The following is a 22146-nucleotide window of genomic DNA, read 5'->3' as shown; positions in this document are numbered from 1 at the left end:
GTTACAAATGAGGACCCCCCTTAAAGAAAACCACTGAAATGCCAGGCTTTTCAGACAAAGGAGGCTGAATGGCGTATTTTATTTTCTCTCATATTTATAGGGAGAGCAAAAACGCAGGCTAGAAAATGCAAAACTGGGAAAAGAGGAGGGAGAGGAGGTATAAAAGCCTTCCCTACCCTGGGTGTCAGTGGGAAGCTAACTCGTTTGGCCCCTTCCCAACACAAACTTAGTGAATTTAAAGATCCCATTGTCCTGTCTAAGAATGTGAGAACAAGACTGAGATGGAAAAGGGATCTACGGAAGAGTATGGTTAGGATTCACTAATGAGGTACAAAAGTGAAGGAAAGAATGCTCCTTTCCCCCTCCATCAACTGGTTTATAGAATCCGTGTGGAAAACTGGACAGAAGATCATTTAGTGAGATTTTCAATAGACCTGCACTATGGGACCTTTGGATGTCTTTAGGCTACATCTACATAAATACAGTCTGTGTACATGTGGGGAATTAGTGATGGGGGAAGGCAGGAATTGGAGGAACAGTAAGAATATGGACAGCTTTGGCTTCAGTTTGTCCTGGCTCAGGGTACCCCAACAATGGCAAATTACCTTGAGGTTCTAAGTAGAGTACTTAACAGACGTCTCAGACATTCCTCTCACTCAGAGATTCTTCCTGCTTTGCTAGTGTAGACCACCAATGAAAACCAACTTTCCTGCCTTTCCTGGGGATACAGCAGAGGAATCTCATTTGATAATCCCTGCTCTTCTCTGTCCCCTCCCATTTAAACTGCAGCCCACTGCATTTCCACTTCTGTCTACACCAAATTCAACAAACAAAGCTTAGGATACATCTTATGCTAACTGCTAACTACGTGATTTTACTTTGGTGTCTCAAAGGTGCTTATTTAACACAAACTACAGTTTTTCACCACACCCGGCCTTCTTCCAATTTTAACTATGTATCTGAATGACACCATCATCCACTTGACTGCACAAGCCAAAAATCTTAGAACCCTTTCTAACATTTTACCATCTAAAAATCAAACTCAATGTCGAGGCCTATCTATTTTGCTTCTTGACTATGTCTCTAATTTGTCATTCTCCCCCTATCTTCACAACCACCATCTCAATTCAAGCAACCACTGGCTTTTAATAGTTCCATGGCAATAGCCTCCTGCCTGTTCTTCCTGTAGCCACTCCTGACGTCCAGTCCTTTCACTACACTGGAGCCTGAGTGACCTTTTAAAATACAAGTCTGCATCTCCCTAGTGACTAATGATGTTAAGCATCTTTTCGTGTGCTTCTCTGCTACTTGTATATCTTCTTTGGTAAACTGGCTGTTCAAAATCTTCCGCCCATTTTAAATTGGGTTGTTTGTCTTCTTACTACTGAATTGTGAGTCATTTGTCTGTTCTAGGTAAAAGCCATTTGTTCGGTATGTGTTTTGCAAAAAATTTCTTTTCATTTTCTTTTTTTTTTTTCTAAGTTAAAGACATGTATATTTTTTCTTTCTTTTTGTAAATTGTAACATAGTTGATTGTACATATCTGTGGGGTACAGAGTTGAATATCAATAGCTGTGTGCAATATGTGATAATCAGAATAATTAGTGTGCTAAACATGATACAATGTAATTAATAATTGTTCATGTCCTTTTACCAATTCCTCCCTTACCTCCACCTCTTGCCCCCCCCCCTTTCCTACCTCTGGTAACCTTAGTTCTGTTCTCTCCTTTTAAAAGCTCAATGTATTTTTGTGATTGTTTTACCTTCCTTTCTTTCTTTCACTTTTTGTTTATTTTTTAGCTCTGACTTCTGAGTGAAGACATGCAGTATTTCTCTTTCTGTGCCTGGCTTATTTCATTTAACACGATTTTCTCTAAGTTCATCCACATTGCTATGAATGGCAGCATTTCATTCTTTTTGATGATGGAATAGTATTCAATTGTGTGTATATGCACATTTTCCTTATCCACTCATCTGATGATGGACATTTAGGTTGGTTCTAACTCTTGGCTATTATAAATTGAGCTGCAATAAACATGGGAGTGGATGTGTCCTTTCAATATGGTGATTTCTATCCCTTTGGATATATGTTGTATAGCAGTTCTATCTATAGTTGTTTGAGGAACATCCATAATGTTTTCTATTATGGCTGCACCAATTTACAGTCCCATCAACAGTGTAGGAGGGTTTCCCTTCATCTGCATCCTCACCAGCATTTGTTATTTATTCTCTGTCTTTTTCATAACAACCAGTCCAACTGTGGTGAGATGATATCTCAATGCAGTTTTGATTTGCATTTGCCTGATGCTGAGTGACGCTGGGCATTTTTTCATGTGTTTGTTGGCCGTTTGTATATCTTCCTTTGAAAAATGCGTATTCAGTTCCTTTGCACATTCTTTAATTGGGTTATTTGTTATTTTGCTTTTAAGTTTTTGAGTTCCCTGTGTATGCTAGATATTAATCCTTAGTCAGATGCATAGTTTGCAGATATTTTACCCATTGTATAGGTTGTCTTTTCACCCTGTTAATTGTTTGTGCTTTTTAGTTTGATACAATACCATTTGTTTATTTTTCCTTTTGTTGCCTGTACATTTGGGGTCTTGTTCATAAAGTCTTTGCCCAGTCCTACTCCCTGAAGTGTTTCCCCTAGGTTTTCTTTTAGGAATTTTATAATTTCAGGTCTTACATTTAAGTCTTTAATCCATTTAGAGTTGATTTTGGCATGTGGCAAGACGTGCGGATCTAGTTTCATTCTTTTACAGATGGATGTCCCATTTTCCCAGCACCATTTATTGAAGCAGCAGCCTTTTCCCCAGTGTATGTTCTGGGTGCCTTTATTGAATATCAATTTCCTGTAAGTTTGTGGGTTGACTTCTGGGTTCTCTATTCTACTCCATTGGTTCAAGTGTCTCTTTTTATGCCAGTACCATGCTGTTTTGATTACTATAGCCTTGTTGTATAATTTGAAGTCAGGTAGTGTTATGTCTCTGGCTTCATTTTTTTTTTTTTCCCCCTTAGGATTGCTTTGGCTATTTGGGGTCTTTTGCTGTTCCATATGAATGTTAGGATTGTTTTCTCTATTTCTGTGAAGAATGCCATTGATATTTTAATGGAGATTGCATTGAATCTGTAGATCACTTTGGGGAATATGTACATTTTCACAATGTTAATTCTTTCAGTCCAAGAGCATGGAATGTCTTTCTATCTTTTCATGTCCTCTTTAGTTTCTTTCAACAGTGGTTTGTAGTTGTTGTTGTAGAGATCTTTCACCTCCTTGGTTAAATTGATTCCTAGGTATATTATTTTTTTAGTGACTATTGTAGATGGGTTCGCTGTCTTGATTTCTTTTTCTGCTAGCTCATTGTTGGAGTATTTAAAACACTACTGATTTTGGCATTTTGATTTTGTATCTCACAGCTTATTGAAATTGTTTACCAACTCTTAGAGTTTTTTGTAGAGTCTTTAGGCTTTTCTATATATAGGGCTATGTCATCTGCAAACAGGGACAGTTGGACTTTGCCTATTCTAATCTGGATGCCCTGTATTTCTTTCTCTTGCCTGATTGCTCTGGCTAGTACTTCCAATACCATGTTAAATAGGAGTGGTAAAAATGAGCATCCTTGTCTTGTTCACATTCTCAGGATGATATTGTCAGTCAATTTGTGGTATATGGTTTTTATTGTGTTGAGATTCTTCCCTTCTATACATAATTTGCCGTGAGTCTTTATCATGAAGTGATGTTGAATTTTGTCAAATACTTTTTCTGTGTCTATTGAGATACTCATATGGTTTTTGTCCTTAATTTTGTTGATGTAGTGTATCACATTTATTAACTTGTGTATGTTGAACCATCCTTGCATCCCTGGTATGAATTCCACTTGATCATGGTGTATAATTTTTTTGATGTGTTGCTGTATTCTATGTGCTAATATTTTATTGAGGATTTTTGCATGTGTGTTTACCAGAGATATCGGACTATAGTTTTCTTTCTTCTTTTTTTAATCTTTGTCTGGTTTTGGTGTCAGGGTGATGCTCATCTCAAAGAATGAGTTTGGGAGAATGTCCTCTGTTTCAATGATTTGGAAGTCTGAAGAAAATTGGCATTAATTCTTCTCTAAAGCTTTGGTAAAATTCAGCAGTAAAGCCAGCCAGTCCTGGGATTTTCTTTGCTGGGAGATTGTTGATTACTGCCTCAATCTCACTGCTTATTATTGGTCTGTTCAGGTTTTCTATTTCTTCTTGGTTCAGTCCTGGTAGTTTGTATGTATCCAGAAATGTATCCATTTCCTCCAGGTTTTCAAATTTGTTGATGTATAGTTATTTATAATAATCTCTAATGATTCTTTGTATTTCTGTGATATTGGTTGTAATGTCTCCTTTTTCATTTCTAATTTTTGTTATTTGTGTGTTCTCTCTTCTTTTTTTTACTTAGCCTAGCTAATGCTGTGTCTACTTTGTTTATCATCTCAAAAAACAACTTTTTTGTTTCATTGATCTTTTGTACCTTTTTGTTTGTTTGGGTTTTTTTTTGGGGGGGGGGATTTTCACTTTGTTTAGTTTTACTTGGATATTATTTCTTTTCTTCTACTAATTTTGGAATTGGATTATCCTTGTTTTTCTAGTTCTTTGAGGTGTAGCATTAGGCTGTTTATTGTAAATCTTTTTGTTCTTTTGATGTAAGTGTTCATTGCAATAAAATTCCCTCTTTGTACTACTTTTTCAGCATCACACAGGTTTTGATATAATGTGTCTTTATTTTCATTAGTTTTGAGAAATTTTTTGATTTCCTGTTTAATTTCTTCTTAAACGTATATGTCGTTCTGGAGAATGTTGTTTAATTTCCATGTATTTGTATGGTTTCCAGAGTTTTGCTTGTTATTGAATTCTAGTTTTAATACATTGTGGTCTGAAAAGGTATTTGAAATGATTTCAATTTTTAAAAATTTTTTGAGACTTGATTTGTGACCTAACCTGTAGTCTATCTTGGATAATGTTCCATGTGCTGATGAAAAGAATGTATGTTCTGCGGTTGTTGGGTAAAATGTGCTGTAGATATCTGATAAGTCCAATTGGTCTAAAGTATGGTTTAAAATCCTGTGTTTCTCTGTTGATTTATTGCCTAGATGATCTGTCCAATGTTATGAGTATCCATTGTGTATATATACTAGTTTTTTATCCATTCATTCATTAATATGCATTTAGGTTGTATCTGTCTCTTAGCTACTGTGAATAGTGTTGCAATGAACATTGGAGTGCAGCTGTCTGATATATTTATTTCGTTTCCTTTGGGTATATACCCAGAAGTGAGATAGCTGAGTCATAAGATGGTTCAATTTTTAGTAATCTTAGGAACCGCTGTACTGTTTTCCACAATGTCTATACCAGTTTACATCTCACGAACAATGTAGGAGTGTTCTCTTTTCTCCACATCCTTCCCAGCATTCATTTTCTGTCTTTTTGATAGTATCCATTCTAATTAGAACAGGATGATATCTCATTGCAGTTTTAATTTGCATTTTCCCAATGAGTGGGGATGTTGTAAATTTTTTCATGTGCCTGTTGCCCATATGTATGTCTTTTTTTTTTTTTTTTTTTTTTTTTGAGAAATGTCTGTTCAGATCCTTTGACTATTTTTTAATTGGGTTACTTGGTTTTTTGCTGTTGACTTGTTTGAGTTCTTTTTGCCCTCGGGATAATAGCCACTTGTCTGATGTGTAGTTTGCAAACACTCTCTCCATTCTGTAGGTTGTCTCTTCACTTTGTTGATTATGTCCTTTGCTGTGCAAAAGTTTTTTTAGTTTGCTGTAGTCACATTTGTGTATTTTTGCTTTAGTTACCAGCCTTTCTAGTATCACTCAAGAAAGTACTGCCAACTCCCATTTTATGCAGCCTTTCCCTTAAGTTTTCTTCTAGTGGTGTCATAGTTTGGGGTCTTAAATGTAGGTCTTTAATTCATTTTGAGTTGATTTTTGTGTATGGTGAGACATAGGGGTCTAGTTTTAGCCTTTTGCATCAATAAATGAAGAGTCTGTCCCTTCCCTTATGTATATTTTTGGCTCCTTGGTTGAAAATTAGTTGTCTGTAAATGCATGCATTTATTTCTGGACTCTATAATGTTCCATTGGTCAATTTGTCTGTTTTTATGCCAGTACCATGCTGCTTTGGTTGCTATAGTTTATAGTATATTTTGAAGTCAGGAAGTGTAATGCCTCCACCTTTGTTATTTTTGTTTAAGATTGCTTTATCTATACAGGGTCTTTTGTGGTTCCATACACATTTTAAGATCATTTTTTTCTACTTCCATAAAGAATGTCACTGGTATTTTGATAGGGATTGCATTGAATCTGTAGATTGTGTTAGGTAGTATGGACATTTTGAAGATATTAATTCTTCCAACCCATGAACAGAGGTTATTTCCACTTATTTGTGTCTTCAATTTCTTTCACCAGTGTTTTATAGTTTTCATTGTAGAGGTATTTCACTTCCTTGGCGAATTTACTCCTAGATATTTCATTTTTTTGGTAGCTATGATGAGTGGGATTACTTTCTTGATCTCTTCTTCAGATACTTTGTTATTGGCATATAGGAATGTTGTTGATTTTTTTCTCTATTGATTTAGTATTCTGCCACTTTATTGAATTCATTTGTTAGTTGTAGTAATTTTTGATGGAGTCTTTAGGGTTTTCTACATATATGTTCATGTCACCTGCAAGTAGGGATATTTGACTTACTCCTTTCCAATTTAGATGTGCTATATTGTGTTCTCTAACCTTACTGCATTAGCTAGAACTTCCACTACTATATTGAATAAAAGTGGAGAAACTGGAAATTCTTGTCTTGTCCCAGATCTTAGAGAAAAAGCATTCAATTTCTTTCCATTCAGTATGATATTACCTGTGGGTTTATCATATGTGGCTTTTATTGTATTGAGGTACCTAGAGAGGTTCCTTTTATACCTCTGTTGAGTGTTTTTATCATAGGCGTGTTAGATTTTTTCAAGTGCTTTTTCTGCATCTATTGAAGTAATCATATTTTTTCCCTTCATTTTGTTCATGTAATATTTCACAGTTATTGATTTGCATATGTTGAACCATCCTTGCATCACTGGGATGAATTCCAATTTATTCTGGCAAATGATCTTTTTGAGGTGTTGAATTCAGTTTGCTACTATTTTGTGGAACATGTTCACAGATGCAACTGGGCTGTGTAGATATCTGGCCCGGGACTGAGTCTTTCCCACTAACTGCACTGCATGCAGTTCGATCTCACTGACTGGCTTCCACTGTGTGGCACCTGTGCAGTTGGAAGGCAAATCAGCTGCCTCTGCTGCTCCCCAGTGCACCCCTGGTGTATCATCACTCACCCCCGGCACCGCAGATCAGTTTCCTGTGGGACTCACTGATCTCTGAATGATTTCTTCCTCCTATCGGCTGCTGTCCCTCCCTCTTAAGCAGGCACTGAGGAAACTTGCTAGTAGCTTTGCTGGCCTGGAAAATGGGATGTCATTTTCAAAAGTGATATATATATGTGTATCACCATATATATATATACATATGTATGTATGTATATGGCCAGTGGTTATGGCACCTTTCTCCCCTGTGGATTCCGAGTAGCTTCACTCAAAGTGTGCTGCTGTGTCTTTGCTGTGTCCAGGTAGCTTCTGTGTCCATGGACTGTGCCAAGCTGGTCTGGGAAGTGGATGGGGCTGAGTCTGATTGAAATGGTCCTTCCTCCTGCTTGCTGCAGCTTTCCATGCCTTCACAGACTCAGTGGGTCTCTCCTTTTCCCCTAAGTTCCAGTGATTACTGGATTGCAGTCTTTATGTTTTAATAGTTGTAATTTGTTGGGGGCGGGGAGGAGTGTGATGCCAGAATCATTAATTCTACTATCTTGGTTATGTCACTCCTCCAGATTTTATTGAGAGTTTTTATAGAAGAAAAAGTGAAAAAATAGAGACTATTATGCTAAAGAGGAGTCAACAAATAAATTTTTTTTCAAGTCTTCTAAACCTGGGAGTAATTTGTAATTTTGCTATGGTTTTTATAATACAAATGCATCCACAGGCTTAAAAAGGGAAAGATTGTGATAGACTGATCCCTCTCTCACAGCTATTATCTTTATGTACTAATGGTGATAAGTACTCTGAAGAATCTATTATAACGATTTTTTTTTTAAAAAAAAATAGTGATATAAAAGGAACAAAAGAAGAGAAGTTGCTTAGGGAGATCTTGGCAAAATCTCTGCATGAGGCTGAATTTTCTGGCACCTGCTATATAACAATTTTTTCTTTGTAAAAAAACAAAGATTGTTAATAAATGTTTAACTTGTTCTTAGTAAGTCAACCAAGGTCACAGCACTATTTCTTGTAAGATATTCAATGGTATGCAACAAGAGTAATTGAATAACATTCAAAGTACTTGCTTGAGGTTATTTTTGTTACCAAATTACGCAAAATGAAGTAGTACTGGAATATCTCTGTACTTGGAAATGAAATGTGATTACATGATGAAGGCATCATTAACCCACAATCTCTCCCACGATAGGTAATAGATAAGATCAAACAGCACTCCTTTGCTGAAACAGTGGTGCAGACCTTGCTTAGGACTTACCTGTCTGTCATATGCATACCTTTGACCATCCCCACTTCCATGAACAATCAACCAGCTAAGCCAGCTCCTGGCATCAAGAATGATGAAGATTCCAATACTTAAGCAGTGGTTAATGCAATATGAGTAGTGAAATTTGTTGGGGGAAGTGAGAGGGTGAGGGAAAAAACAATGAATTAACTATCCCTTGCTGATGTGAAATTTTTATTTTATCCCATTTTAAAGAATGTGAACTAGACCAGAGAAGAGATGCATCTCCTGGTACCAAACACCATTGAAAAGAAGACTTTTTGGAGATATGTCTTTCTTATTTCTATTTCCTTCAGTTTTTCCTCCTTTTACCTCCCACTGTCTAAGTATTCCATTCTCCGTATTTTCTTGAGCATGAAATATAGAGGAAGTCTAATACAGAAAATTGGAACCAAGAAGTGGAGTGTTGCTAATAATGAATACCTGAAAATGTGGAAATGGCTTTGGAACTGGGTGACTGGCAGTGGCTGGAAGAATTTGGGGGAGCATGTTAGAGAAAATCCGGATTCTTGTGAAGACTTAGAAGACAAGAAGACCAAGAAAATTTTGGAATTTCTTAGAGACTAGTTAAGTGGCCATTACCAAAATGCTAATAGAAATATGGACAGTATTCTGAGGTCTCAGATAGAAATGAGGAAGAGCTTAATAGAAACTGGAGCAGAAGTCACCATTCTTATAGAGTTGCAAAGAACTTGGCTGTTTTCTGTTCATGCCCACAGGCTTTATGAAATGTGAAACTTAAAATTGATGAAAGGGGATATATTTAGAGGAAGAAATTTCTAAATTGCAAAACATTCAGTCAGCTGCATAGCAACTTTTAATAGCCTATGCTGATTTATGACATCAAAGGCCTGGTGTAAAGCCAAAATTTATAATTAAAAAGGAATAGGGGGTAAAAAAAAACAATTGGAACACTCTCAGCCTGGCCATGTCTATAATAAAATGCTGTCTTTGGAGAGAGGAAACCAAGGATGTAGGCCAGCAATCATTTGCTAATAAGATCAGGACAGAAGGAAGGGGTCATCAAGAGAATGGAAGAATGACCCCAAAGGCATTTCAGAGATCTTTGAGACTGCCCCTTCCATCACAGGTCCAAGGGCCTAGGGAGACAAAATAGTTTCAGGGAACAGTGTTGGGGAGCTCTCCATGGGCTCATTGCCCAGAGCCACCTCGGATTGCTGCTTCCCACACCCGGGTTGCTCCAGCTGCTCCAGCCATGGCTAAATTGACCAAAAGTGCTACTGGACCTGCTGCTTTGGAAAATACAAGTTGGACACGTTGGCAATGTCCACATGGTGTTAAGTATGCAGGCTTCAAAAATGCCAGAGCTGTGCCACCGAGATTTCAAAGGATGTATGGAAAAGTATGGGGGCCAGTAAGAGATTTGTCAGAGGGACAAAGTCACCACAGAGAGCTTTCACTAGAGCAATGCTGAGTGGAAATATGGGGTCAGAGTTGCAGCAGAGAACCCCCACCAGGGGCGTGCCTAGTGAGCCATGGGAGTGGGACCACCATGGAGCCCCCAGAATTATAGAGCTGCCAGAGTAGAACACCATCCTGGGAGAGCTGAAGCATGGGCTGAGCCCAGGAAAGTCAGAGAAGCTGCACTGCCTGAGGACTTGGAAGCCAACCGCTGCCCCAGTGTGCAGAGGATGCCAGAAATGGAGTCAAGGGAGATTATTTTCCAGCTTTAAGGTTTAATGCCTGCCCCGCTGGGTTTTGAGCATGGGTAGGACCTGTTACCCTTTTAATTTGGCCTATTTCTCCCTTTTGGAATGGGAATATGTACCCTATACTTGTCCCACCATTGTATCTTGAAAGTAGGTAAATTGTTTGATTTCATGATTGATTTCAAGATGAGATTTTGAACTACTGAGCTGAAACAAGTTAAGACTTTGGGGATAGAATGAAAGCATTTGTATGTGAAAAATGCATGAGTTGGGGGGGGCCATATTTGTATGTTAAAAGAAAATAAGTTTTGGAGGTCAGAGGTAGAATGCTGTGGATTGAATGTTCCAACAAAACTCACTGAAGTTTGATCCTCATGGTAACAATGATAAGAGAGGGCGAAATCCAATTATGGTATTTGAAATGTGAAGCTTTTAAGAGGTGATTAGATTGTGAGGACTGTGCCTTGTGAATGGATTCATCCATTCATAGAGTAATGGATGTGATTCTGACAGCTTTATAAAGTGAGCAAGTAAGAAGGTTAACTCAGGCTTGCTCAGTCCATTTCTTTTCTTTTTTTTTTTTTATGAGTTTTTATTTTTAAAATAAGGAAGTACAAATAAGATAATAAAAAGTCTGTCACTTTTTTTTTTTTTTTTTTGACCAGTAAGGAGATCGCAACCCTTGGCAAGGTGTGGTCTGCACCACACTCAGCCAGTGAGCGAGCACCGGCCATCCCTATATAGGATCCGAACCTTCGGCCTCAGAGCTACCAGTGCCACACTCTCCCGAGTGGGCCATGGGGCCAGCCCGAAAAAAAAAGTCTGTCACTTTTTGTTGCTCAGTCCATTTCTCTCAACATGTGACAACCTACTATAGAAGAAGGGCCTTGCCAGAAGTGCTCCCTGGACCTTGGACTTCTCAGCCTCCAAAACTGTAAGAAATAAATTTCATTTCTTATGTATTACCCGGTTTCAGGTATTCTGTTATAAGCAACAGGAATGGACTAATACAAAGTCCTTAGCCTGCTTCTAGATGTGACAAAGTGACCTAGAAGAGAGCTTTGTTTATTCCAGGTTTGTTATTTCCTTCCCCCTTCTCTTCTTCCCCTCCCCACTCAACTGCTCTGCAACATCTTAGAATGTAAAAAAAATAATATTAATAAATAAATAAATTTTTTTAAAAGAAAGAGTTCCAGGACTTTCCTTTATATGCCACAACTCTGCCAAGAAAATGATCCTCTCCAGGTCCCTAGTTAATTTTCACTTGTCCTTTAGGGTTTAGCTCAAATATTATTTCCTAAAGGAAGACTTGATAAAATCCCCATGGTTCTGTCATCCCATGGTTACCATTATGTCTTTTACACAAACCACAATTTAAATTAAATACTTTTGTAATCAGTTGTTTAATATTTTTCTCCCTCATAAGAACACAAGTTCCTTGAAGCATCTATTTTATTCTCCTTTGTGCTCTATGCCTAGTGTCTAGAACAGTATCAAGCCCACAGTGCACACTCATCAATTGTTAAAAAATATGAACAAACATAGAGAGTAAACACAAAGAACCAGAGAACTTCAAAAAAGTCAGAATTTAGATTAATGTTCATATGCTATTTTCCAAGTCTCTATCCAAACTTTTCCTCTCTTTGCAATTGATGTGATCCCCAAGGAATCCTATTCCTCATTCCTACCATGTTAATGTTTGCGAAAAAATTAAGGCTCACTGCTTTTAGGTTTTACTTTGAATTAAAAACTCATAGAATAGTCTGATAGAACACCCAAAGGCATGATGGATTTATTAAATGCAAAAGTGGTACAGTTTTGTGCCATGCCATATGTGGAAGACTGATGGCAATGAGCATGCATGGAAATTGTCCTTTCAGTGGACCCTCTGGTCTTTAGTGTGGGTTATTATGATTCGTAAATAAAAATGTAAAAGATTTTCTTTTGTTGGTTTTTATAGTACTTGAAGATCTCTGTTGTTTACCTCTGCACTTGAAATACCAAAGTAAGCTTTGAGTAATGATTACCAGACAGGTAGCTATAAAAGGAATTTATTAATCTGCGATTACTTGAAGATTAAAGAAACAACTGTAGCTATTTTTAACTGAACAGGGCTAAATACAGGGAATTAAATGCTTATAAAACTTTTGGAAGAGTTGAAGGAATAGGTTTTACGCTGTGCTGAGCTTTCGGGAATATTCCCAGACAACCACTGCAAAAACTGGCTTGCTGAGACAAGGATTACCTCCACTATCATCAAGAAGCTGAGTAACAGGAAGATGCTTTTCCACCTGTTGAGTACAGAAATATCTTGCCTTAGTTGTTATGTAAAATTGAGGGAGCTTCACTCAAAAATATTGGTTCCAAGATCATGCCACAAAGACTGAATCTCAACAGCAAATGGAATTCTTGCATGGATTCTTTCTCACTGTTTAGTTAAATTTTGGATTCTAGTCGTACACAGTATGCATGACAGGCAGAACATAAATCAAGTGTAGGCATAGAGAAGTCTGTAGGTGTTGTCTTTCCCTCTGTTTCTTCTGCAGAGCACAGAGAACCACAGAAGGCAGTGAGAGCGTAGGTCAGATAAGTCAATCTACCACATCCCATCCACCATACAGAGAAAACTGAATATGTTTTAAACGTGTTTGTTAAGAGGGGAGAATAAAAGAAAGACAAATATCTTACATGTCTGGAAATATTCATGAGTAGGAGTTTCTAAAACCAGATGGTCATTAGTTAGAATCAACTGGGGGAGATTTACAATAATGCAGATTTCAGTTTTCCACAGAGAGATTTGATATAGGTGGTCTAGGGGTAAGGCTAAACTTTATATTAAAACACAAAATCTTGGGTTGAAATCCTCTGTTTGTAATGCATTTAATGCATTATGATTTATAAACCAGTACATTTGAATGTCAGAATCATATTAGAAAATTGGGATTCAAATATTCCTTCAATACTAAGTACAAAGTAGGACCACAGGACCAGTGATGCTACTAGTTCCTTGACCCTATTGATGATTGTAGAAATGGTGTGGGACTTATATCAAGGCTGCCTCCAAATCAGACAAAAGTGACATGTGAAATTCAGTAAGGAAGAAACATAATCCATAACTATCCTCAAAATGAAATATGTTAAACTAATATTAACATATAAGGCTCTCTGTTGTAATAAAGATTATTCCCAATCATAATACAAATTTCCAGGATTCACAAAATTTAATCAGCTCTCTATTAATTTTTATGGAGACATTTCTGAGAACATTGAGAAGTTTTGTCCCAAGAGAGCATTTGGTCCACTTGGGCCTTGAAGTTAATAAGATATTTTCATACCCATTCTACTGGAAAAAAAAGAATCCTTCTATTTATATTTTCCAACTAAATTTTAAGTCTTTGCAGCACATTATCATCAAGATAATTTATGGGAGCAGCTATTGAAATAGTGTGAACAATAACATCATTGCAAATTATAAACAGATTATTACAATTTGTGATGTTTTTTACGTAACAGCTCATTGGAAACCATAGAATTATAAGAATATCTTCAAATGCTAGTGACATAAAATTAAAATGAAATGAAATTGGGCATTAATTTACATTTTTAAAATTTCCAAATCAACTTCTTAAAATGAAAAGATCAGTTGAAGCCATCATGATTACATTATTTTTGCTGTTGTTTTTAAGCACATAGGAATGACTTTAGAAATGTTTGTACCCATCAGTTTGGTGAAGAGTGAGTCTCCATTTGCAACTGTTAAGAAAATGCCAGCATTTCATAAATTTCTGCTCACCAGAAACTTATATTAATTTCCTATCCATTTGGAAATAATCAATATTCTGAAAATAACATTTGTAGAGAAAGATAAATATGAGGGATTTTGTGGGGCAATTGTACTAAGTTAAGGTGTTTCTGGAACTCAGACATTTACTAAAAATATTTCTTTCTGTTAATTTGATACATAACAAGGACGTGCTAATCATTGAGGGAAAGTAAAATGACTATGTAAAACATATATAATAATGCATTTTGTGTATTTATGTGTTTTTAGAAATAGATCACACAATGGGATATAATTCTATAAGTTATAAATTATAATTGATATTTTAAACATATATAATCTATAAATAAGCAGCAATTTTGGAAGACTATAGAGTCTTGGGGAGTAGCTGCTGCTTTTATCCCTAGTCTAATCTGTAATACATAAGAGGAAATTGAATATGGATGGATAGCATTATCTGGAAAGTCTTTCCATGTCCCTTGGAAGTCTCTGTCATCATCATGATATCTTTAAATTCCCTGAGTTGAGTTTTCATGGGTCATTTACAGATTCCTGCTGTTGCTGCCAGTGGCAAATTTTGGAGCATGGCTTGCGTCCATATTTTCAACCCGTTTTGTGCCATGTCAGGCAGATGTGGAACTCTGCTTCCTTTGTTTCCACAGAGAAACCAACTGTCAGGAGGCATTTGCAAATTTGGCATATTTCTCTGAAATTTTAAGAAGACAAAGTTTATATTGCAAAAACACCAAAAGCCTATGTTTGAATGGTAACATCCTCTCCTTTCTCTATTTTTATCCTACAACAAACTTCCTATTTATTTCTAATCCAGAGCCATTTATTCATCACTTTTATTTCCTTGACACTTGTTAATCCATAACCTTGGTGTTAATTGATTAACGTTCAATTTTAGAAGGAATGCCAAATTGTCTTCCAAGGTGGATTTGTCGATTTATACCCCCACCAGTGGATCCACATCTTCCCAAACACTTAGTCTTGGCAAGTTTTTAATGACGTATAATTTTTGTTTGTTTTGCATTTTTCTAATCACTAATGAGGTGAACATCACCTCATGTGTTTGTTGGTCTATGGTTTCTTCCTCTGTGAAATGGCTAGTCACCTGCCCATAGGTTGATTGTGTTTTTCTTATTTCATATTCCTGATGCTAATCCTTGCACAGTATGGGTGTCATGAATATCTTCTTCCAGTTTGTAACTTACTTTCACTTTCTTTACTGTAGCTTTTGATTACAAAAAGTTCTTACTATTAATATTGCCCAATTTATTATTTTATTTTTTTGGTCAATGTGTTTTGTTTTTGTTGGTTTTTTTTTTTTTTTTGTATTTTTCGTGACCGGCACCCAGCCAGCCAGTGAGTGCACCGGCCATTCCTATATAGGATCCGAACCCGCGGCGGGAGCGTCCCTGTGCTCCCAGCGCCGCACTCTCCCGAGTGCGCCACGGGTTCGGCCCTTGTTTTTGTTTTTTTAAGGAAAGAGCCTACCCAAGGTCCAGAAGATAATCGCCCATACTTTTTACCAAGAGTTTTAAAGTTTTAACACTTGAGTTCTTAAATATCTTGAGCAGATTTTTGTATATCATGAGAAATAGGAATCCAAGTTCACTTTTTAGAATGTGGCTAATCTTTTTTTCCACTCCATTTATTGAACAATTCTACTTTTTCCCACTGAAATGGAATGCCACCTCTGTGATTTACCAAAGTTCCATACATACATGAATCTGTTTCTCTGAGCCCTATTTTATTTCGCTAATCAATTTAACAGTCCCTCTACCATTGCAAAGCTGTCTTAATTTTTATAGCTTCATGACAGCCCTAATATATGCAAAAGCAAGTCTCCCAACCTGTTAGTCTTTTTCAGAAATATCCTGACTACTCATGATCCTTTACTTTCTTTATAATATATAATATATACATATATTATATGTATATTATTCTTTATATATTATATATATATTATATATTATATTATATATATATATATATTATATATATATATATATATATATATTATATATATATATATAATATATTATATATATATATATATTATTCTTTATAATATATAATATATAATATATATTATATATATATACACACTCGAATTTTATTATCATCCAAAAGAAATTCTGTTTTTATAATTTGAATCACATCTATTTTATAAATCAATTTGTAAAAATTAATATCTTTCTGATATTGTCTTCTTATTCTTCAAAATGATGTACCTATTTATATACATAACCTTTAATAATGTATGATAATGTTTTATAATTTCCCCACAAGGATTTTAAACATATTTTGTAGATTTATTCCCAGATAATTGAACTTCCTCAAGACTACTGAAAATAGTGTCTTCTCCTTAATTGTATTTTCTAGTAATTTGCTACTGGTATATACAAATACAACTGACCTTAGCACATCTTATATCTAGCCTGCTTGCTATATTATCCTATTATTTCTAATAATTTATAGAATTTTTTTCAATGTAAATATCATAACATATGCAACTAGTGGTATTTAATTTTCTCCTTTTCAATTTTATTTTCCTTATGATATTATAGCACTGTCTAAAGACTTCAACTCAAAGTCCAATATGAGTTAGCAAACTGGGCATTTTCTCATTCTTGATTTTTAAAGGATTGCTTTTAATGTTTACCTATTTATTATGTCATCTCCAGCTGTTTTACAGATAATCTATTTTTTTTATAGTAAAGACTTCCCTTAAATTTCTAATTCCCTAATCATTTTTATTATGAATGTGTATGCTGGTGGGTTATGCTCTTTACCATCTAATATAGCGTGGACTTTCCTAAAACAGGAAAGTCTTTGATCTTGCCCCACTATCTGCCTCCTAGCTATGGGATGCTAGGTCTGTGCCAACCAGAAACCTGGCAAGACATATTTCCTTGGATATTGCAAACAGGAACACTCCATTTCAAATCATTAGAGTTCTCTTTCCTCTTTCCTGCACATTTTGTCTTCTCCCTCCAACCCCTTGAAATTAGACAAGGACTGGAAGTAGCATATTGCACCCTAAGAAGTGTGGTACCTACATAAAAGTGCTATCATTTAGAACAAATACTTAAAAACCAGCTAAAGCAGTAAATGATGAAAACACATATGTTATGTCAAAAGTCTCAGAGAACAAGGCAGTCAGGACAGAAAAATATACCAACTCATTTTACAGTTGTTTTATAACTGGTAGCTGATCTCATAAACCTACCCTCTTAAGCTAAATATATGAGAAGAGGGCTGTATGTGTTATATGGGCAACAAGTTGAGTAAAAAAACGAAAAAAACAAAATTGACTCCCATTGTTTATAACAAATCCCAAGTCTGGGTAAATATTTCTCTTTATTTAAAAAGGAGAGACAGAAAAGAATCAAATCCAGCACGAAATCTGTGAGCAGGTGCACAAAAAAAAAAAAAAAAAAAAAAAAAAGTAGAGGAGAAGTTATCTTGAAGATAGAGAATAAGGGTATATACCATTGAAAAGTGATTTATCAAAGCAAACAGAAGAGGGAAAAATCTCTTTGGCATATCAATAGGTACAAGTGGCTTTCGTGAAACAAACAAAAATCCATAAGAAGAGAACAGATTGAAATAAAAAGATGAGTCAGACGAAAAGGGTTAAAAAAGCTGAGATTAAAAGATAAGCTAATGTGATCAAAATATTCAAGAAAATTAATAATAAAATGGAAAGAAATAGGTCAACATAGTAGACAGTGATGAATAGAATATTATTTGAGGAGAATTTCCAGAACGCAGAGATGTTATAAATAGTGAAAATACAAATGTTAGACATGACAGACGAGAGAAACAGCCTAATAAAAACAGATATTACCAAGAAAGACATCAAAACAATTGAGATAATAAATATAATAAACAAAATCATAATTCAGGAAAACTTTCTGTAGCTGAAAATAGGCATTAGTATATACATCAAAATGCTCCACCATCTAATATAAAGAATGAAAGGAGAAATCAAACTTTCTAATTCTAGCAGAATTTTGAATCAAATATAATGAAAGTCAATAAATATGAAACATAAGTAAAAAAATCCAATAAACATGCAATCAGAGAAAAAAGATGCATAAAAGGGCATAAGAAATATGACCGGCCATAGTCTTTTCCATTGTAGCATTTAGATACAAAATAAATATAGAGCAACATTACAGAGGTTTTGAGAAAGCTGTGGCTCATTTTTTTCTTTTTTCATTATGTGTGAATATAGAAGAGATTTTCTCTTTCAAAATCAACCAACTGGCATTCTCCTTATAATGTTTGCCTGTGTTATTTTCAGGAAGACAGTTTGTTAGGCAATGGACTTGATAACCCAATTTACTTGACAATTATGTTTCTCTTGCAAATTAGTGAGGTCTGATTGCATACATCAGTCTTGACAGCCTAGTTGATTTGAGTCTGCCTCTGAGACAAGATCAAGGTTTGCTCTCAAATCTTGTTGCAAAATCCTCACTATCAAGCACAGATTCTGAACAATGACAAACACTTTACAACAATGACTTTCAACTCATAGTAAGGGTACACATGCACATCCCTTCCCAAAAGGGAAGAGCTTGGGTTTGGGCAGGAGGATGCATTCAGGTTGAGAAATCATGTTCAAAATTGCCGTTCTGTTGACTTACAACATCAAGGGAAAGCATGCAGTTTTTATCAAAGAGGGGATGGGTCAATAAAAGATTGAAGCAATGCCTCAGTTCAAGACTTCCTTTGAACATCTTCTTTTCAAAACTTTAATAGATCAGAATTGAGTTAAACATTTATAAAATTTTCAGAAAGCATTGAATCATTATTATATGTTGTTTTCCAATATAGAGACCATGAGGTTTAGGCCCCATTTATTCAAAAGTTCGATACTTTTTTTTCAGTAACATGTTTATTTTCTACATATAAGTCTGTGTTCTCAATCCTTTTGCTCTCTTCAAGATAGCCTTGGGTTGTGAAAATAATTAAAATAAAATGAAACAAAACTCTACAACCCAGGGATTAGGATTTTAAATCCTAAATCTGTTCACCCAGTACTTAGATCAATTAATATAATAATCTTTGACTGCCCTATATTAAAATCCTATTATAAGAAGATTTTCTTGTTTTGAGTTTGAAAGATTAGTGACCAGATTCAAAACAGGATATATTCTTGGATAAACTATCTAACTATAGCATATGATTCATAGTCTGGAAATTATGGTGTTACTCTCGATCATCCCTTAGGTTCATTCTTTCTCTAATGCTCCAGAATTCTTTTGTACTTCTGCATTATTTGGGTTGTTTTCAAATTCAACTCAAAATTGAATAAAAGCTCATAAATTAGACAATTTATGAGATCTCTGACCTGAGTATAACAGTCCCCTTGTAGGAAAACATTACTTCATATCTCATGAAGCAATTACTTAGATGCTCTCATGATTCTAATTCAAGACAAACAAAACAATTCTACTCAAGTAAAATGTTGAGAAAGAAAATGTTTATATCATTTTAAGAGAAAGAATTGGGAAAGTGTTACACTTCTCACTGTGTAATGGAGATGAAAAAAGAATTACTCAAAGCACCGTGAATGTGATAAGAAGCCCAAAGGGACTGCACCTCAGCAACACCTCTGTTAGAAGGAGAAAACCGGGTACAACCCCAATTCAAAGTTAGCTTCTGTTTCTTATTGTAAAGACAAGGAAGTTTCACAAGAAAAATCAGTTGATTTAATCATTTCAAAAGGACACAAAGACATGCACAGTGTGGCAAAAGTTATCCATGGCTAAGTATAGCTTAAACAACAGAAACTAATAACAGCAGTGAAAGTAATAACATGACATTCCAAAGTACAATTTGTGAAAAGCTAAGTTGGTCAAACTGTGATCATTATCTAAAATATAACCTCTACTTAAACGATTTAAGCAAAGTTACATTCTTATGATTAAATCTAAGTATAATTGTCTCTAAAGTTTCCACCAACAGACAGCTTACCCCTAGCAAACATTTTTTCACATCTTTCCCTTCAGCAATTCTTAAAATCCCTTAACAGGATCGGTATGACAACCACCTGTTAGCTCTAAAATCATTAAACTATACAATCCCATACCTAAGCAGTGATTAGAGTTGATTAGATGGGCTGTTACCATGCTATCTGTAGACTTTTGTCTCTTAACCAAGGACTGTTGTCCCATATATGCATTTACCTAAAAACCCTATTTTAAAAATTAAATGAGAATCAACATATATTTAATTAGAATTGATTAAATGGGCTGTTGCCATGCTAACAGTGGGCTGTGGCCCCCTGACCAGAGACCGTTGCCTCATACACGTGTTTACCTAAAAACCCTGTTATAAAAATCAAATGAGAATCAAGATTTCTAACCCTCTACAGGAAAGGGAGACAGCTAAACAGCTATGTTGGAGTTCTGAAGTAAGTAAAGCTAGTTTTAACCTGAGAACCTCATAAATCTTGCTTCAACATTAGTTTTAATAAAAATCTAACTATTCAGTAAATTAGGAACTAAATCCTAATCATTTGGAAAGCTGCAAAACATTCATTTAAGTTGTTATAGTGATATATCTTCAATTCGCCGTTTTATCTCAAGTATTTATGGCTAACAAAAATAGCCCTAGTCAATATCAAACAAAACCTCAGCAAAGACTCATTTTATTATTCACACCAGTTTTGAAACAAGGGATACAGTGAGGAAGCCACATTTATAGATTTATTCTTCAAAAAAACCCATTTTCTAAGTTCCTGGATTTTGCAGGTTTGCTTTTTGTTTTGTTTTTTGTTTATGGGTTTTTTTTTCTGGGGGGGTTGCATTTTGCAATTTTTATTAAACCATTTTTGGCCACTATAGTATAACCATGATATTTAACTTAAATAAAATCAGTTCAATATAGTGTTATAACAAATTAAGATATTTGCTGTTTCCAAAAAAGAAGCATTTATATGACTAGTTTTTCAAATGACCAGTTGAATAATAAATGTAAATTACTCCCCAGGCATATTTTTTATAGCCAAAATGAAATGAAAAGTGTAGCCAATAAGCCAAAAGTGGCTATAAAAACAAATGCAAAAGAAAAAAAATTCAATTAATCCAAAAAAAGGCAGAAGCAGAGGGAAAAAGGAAGAAAGAACAGATGGATGAGACAGAAAAGAAAACAGAGCAAGATGATAGAACTAAAAAAAAACAACAACACAGATCCAAGTATATGCTATATACAAGAAATTAACTTTAAATATAAAAATGTCACATTTGTTAAAAGAAAAAAAGGATGGAAAACTATATTATGCAAATGCTAATTATGAGAAAGCTGAAGTGGTTATGTTATTACGAGACAAAGAAGACTTCAGGAGAAGGAACCTTACTAAGAAAAAAGGGAAACATTTTATAATAATGAAAAGGTCAATTAATTACTATTTCTTGAGAGGAGCACAAGGAAACTTTTCAGAGGGATGAAAATGTTCTTCATTTTGATTGTTATTTTGGATACTTGGGCAAATATACTTGTCAAAACTATCAACCTGTACACTTTAAATCAGTATGTTTATTGTATGAAAATTATATGTTAATAAAGTTAGGAAAGAAAAAGAAAGAAAACTGGCATTTCCAAATGAACCATAAATGTGCTAGACTAGTATTTATAGCATAGTGATTCAGAACATGTACTCTTTGGTCAGACTGCCAGGGGCTAAATCCTGCCTCTATATTTTCCTTGCTATATGTAAAATTAACAGAGTTAGTTAACCCCTGTGTGCCTGTTTCTTTCTAAAATGGTTGTTATTGTCATAGTCAGTCATTGAAAGGATCAAATGAGTCTCTACAAATAAAGTGCTCAGAAGAGTGTCACAAGTGTTCACAATATGTTAGCTATTGTATTCTGTATCCTCTGCTTAAATCTGATTAACATTGGATGATTGTGACGATCTGTAACATTATTTCGGTGCATCAAAAGGAGAAAAATAGGAGGAGGAAAAGGAGGAGGAAATATAGCCTTGTATTGGAAATCTGTTACTAACCCAGGGATTGACTAGAATTAATTTGCTTGT

This window comes from Cynocephalus volans, chromosome 5 (assembly GCF_027409185.1).
Source record: "Cynocephalus volans isolate mCynVol1 chromosome 5, mCynVol1.pri, whole genome shotgun sequence".
NCBI lineage: Eukaryota > Metazoa > Chordata > Mammalia > Dermoptera > Cynocephalidae > Cynocephalus > Cynocephalus volans.
Note: the sequence above shows the minus strand (reverse complement) of the source record.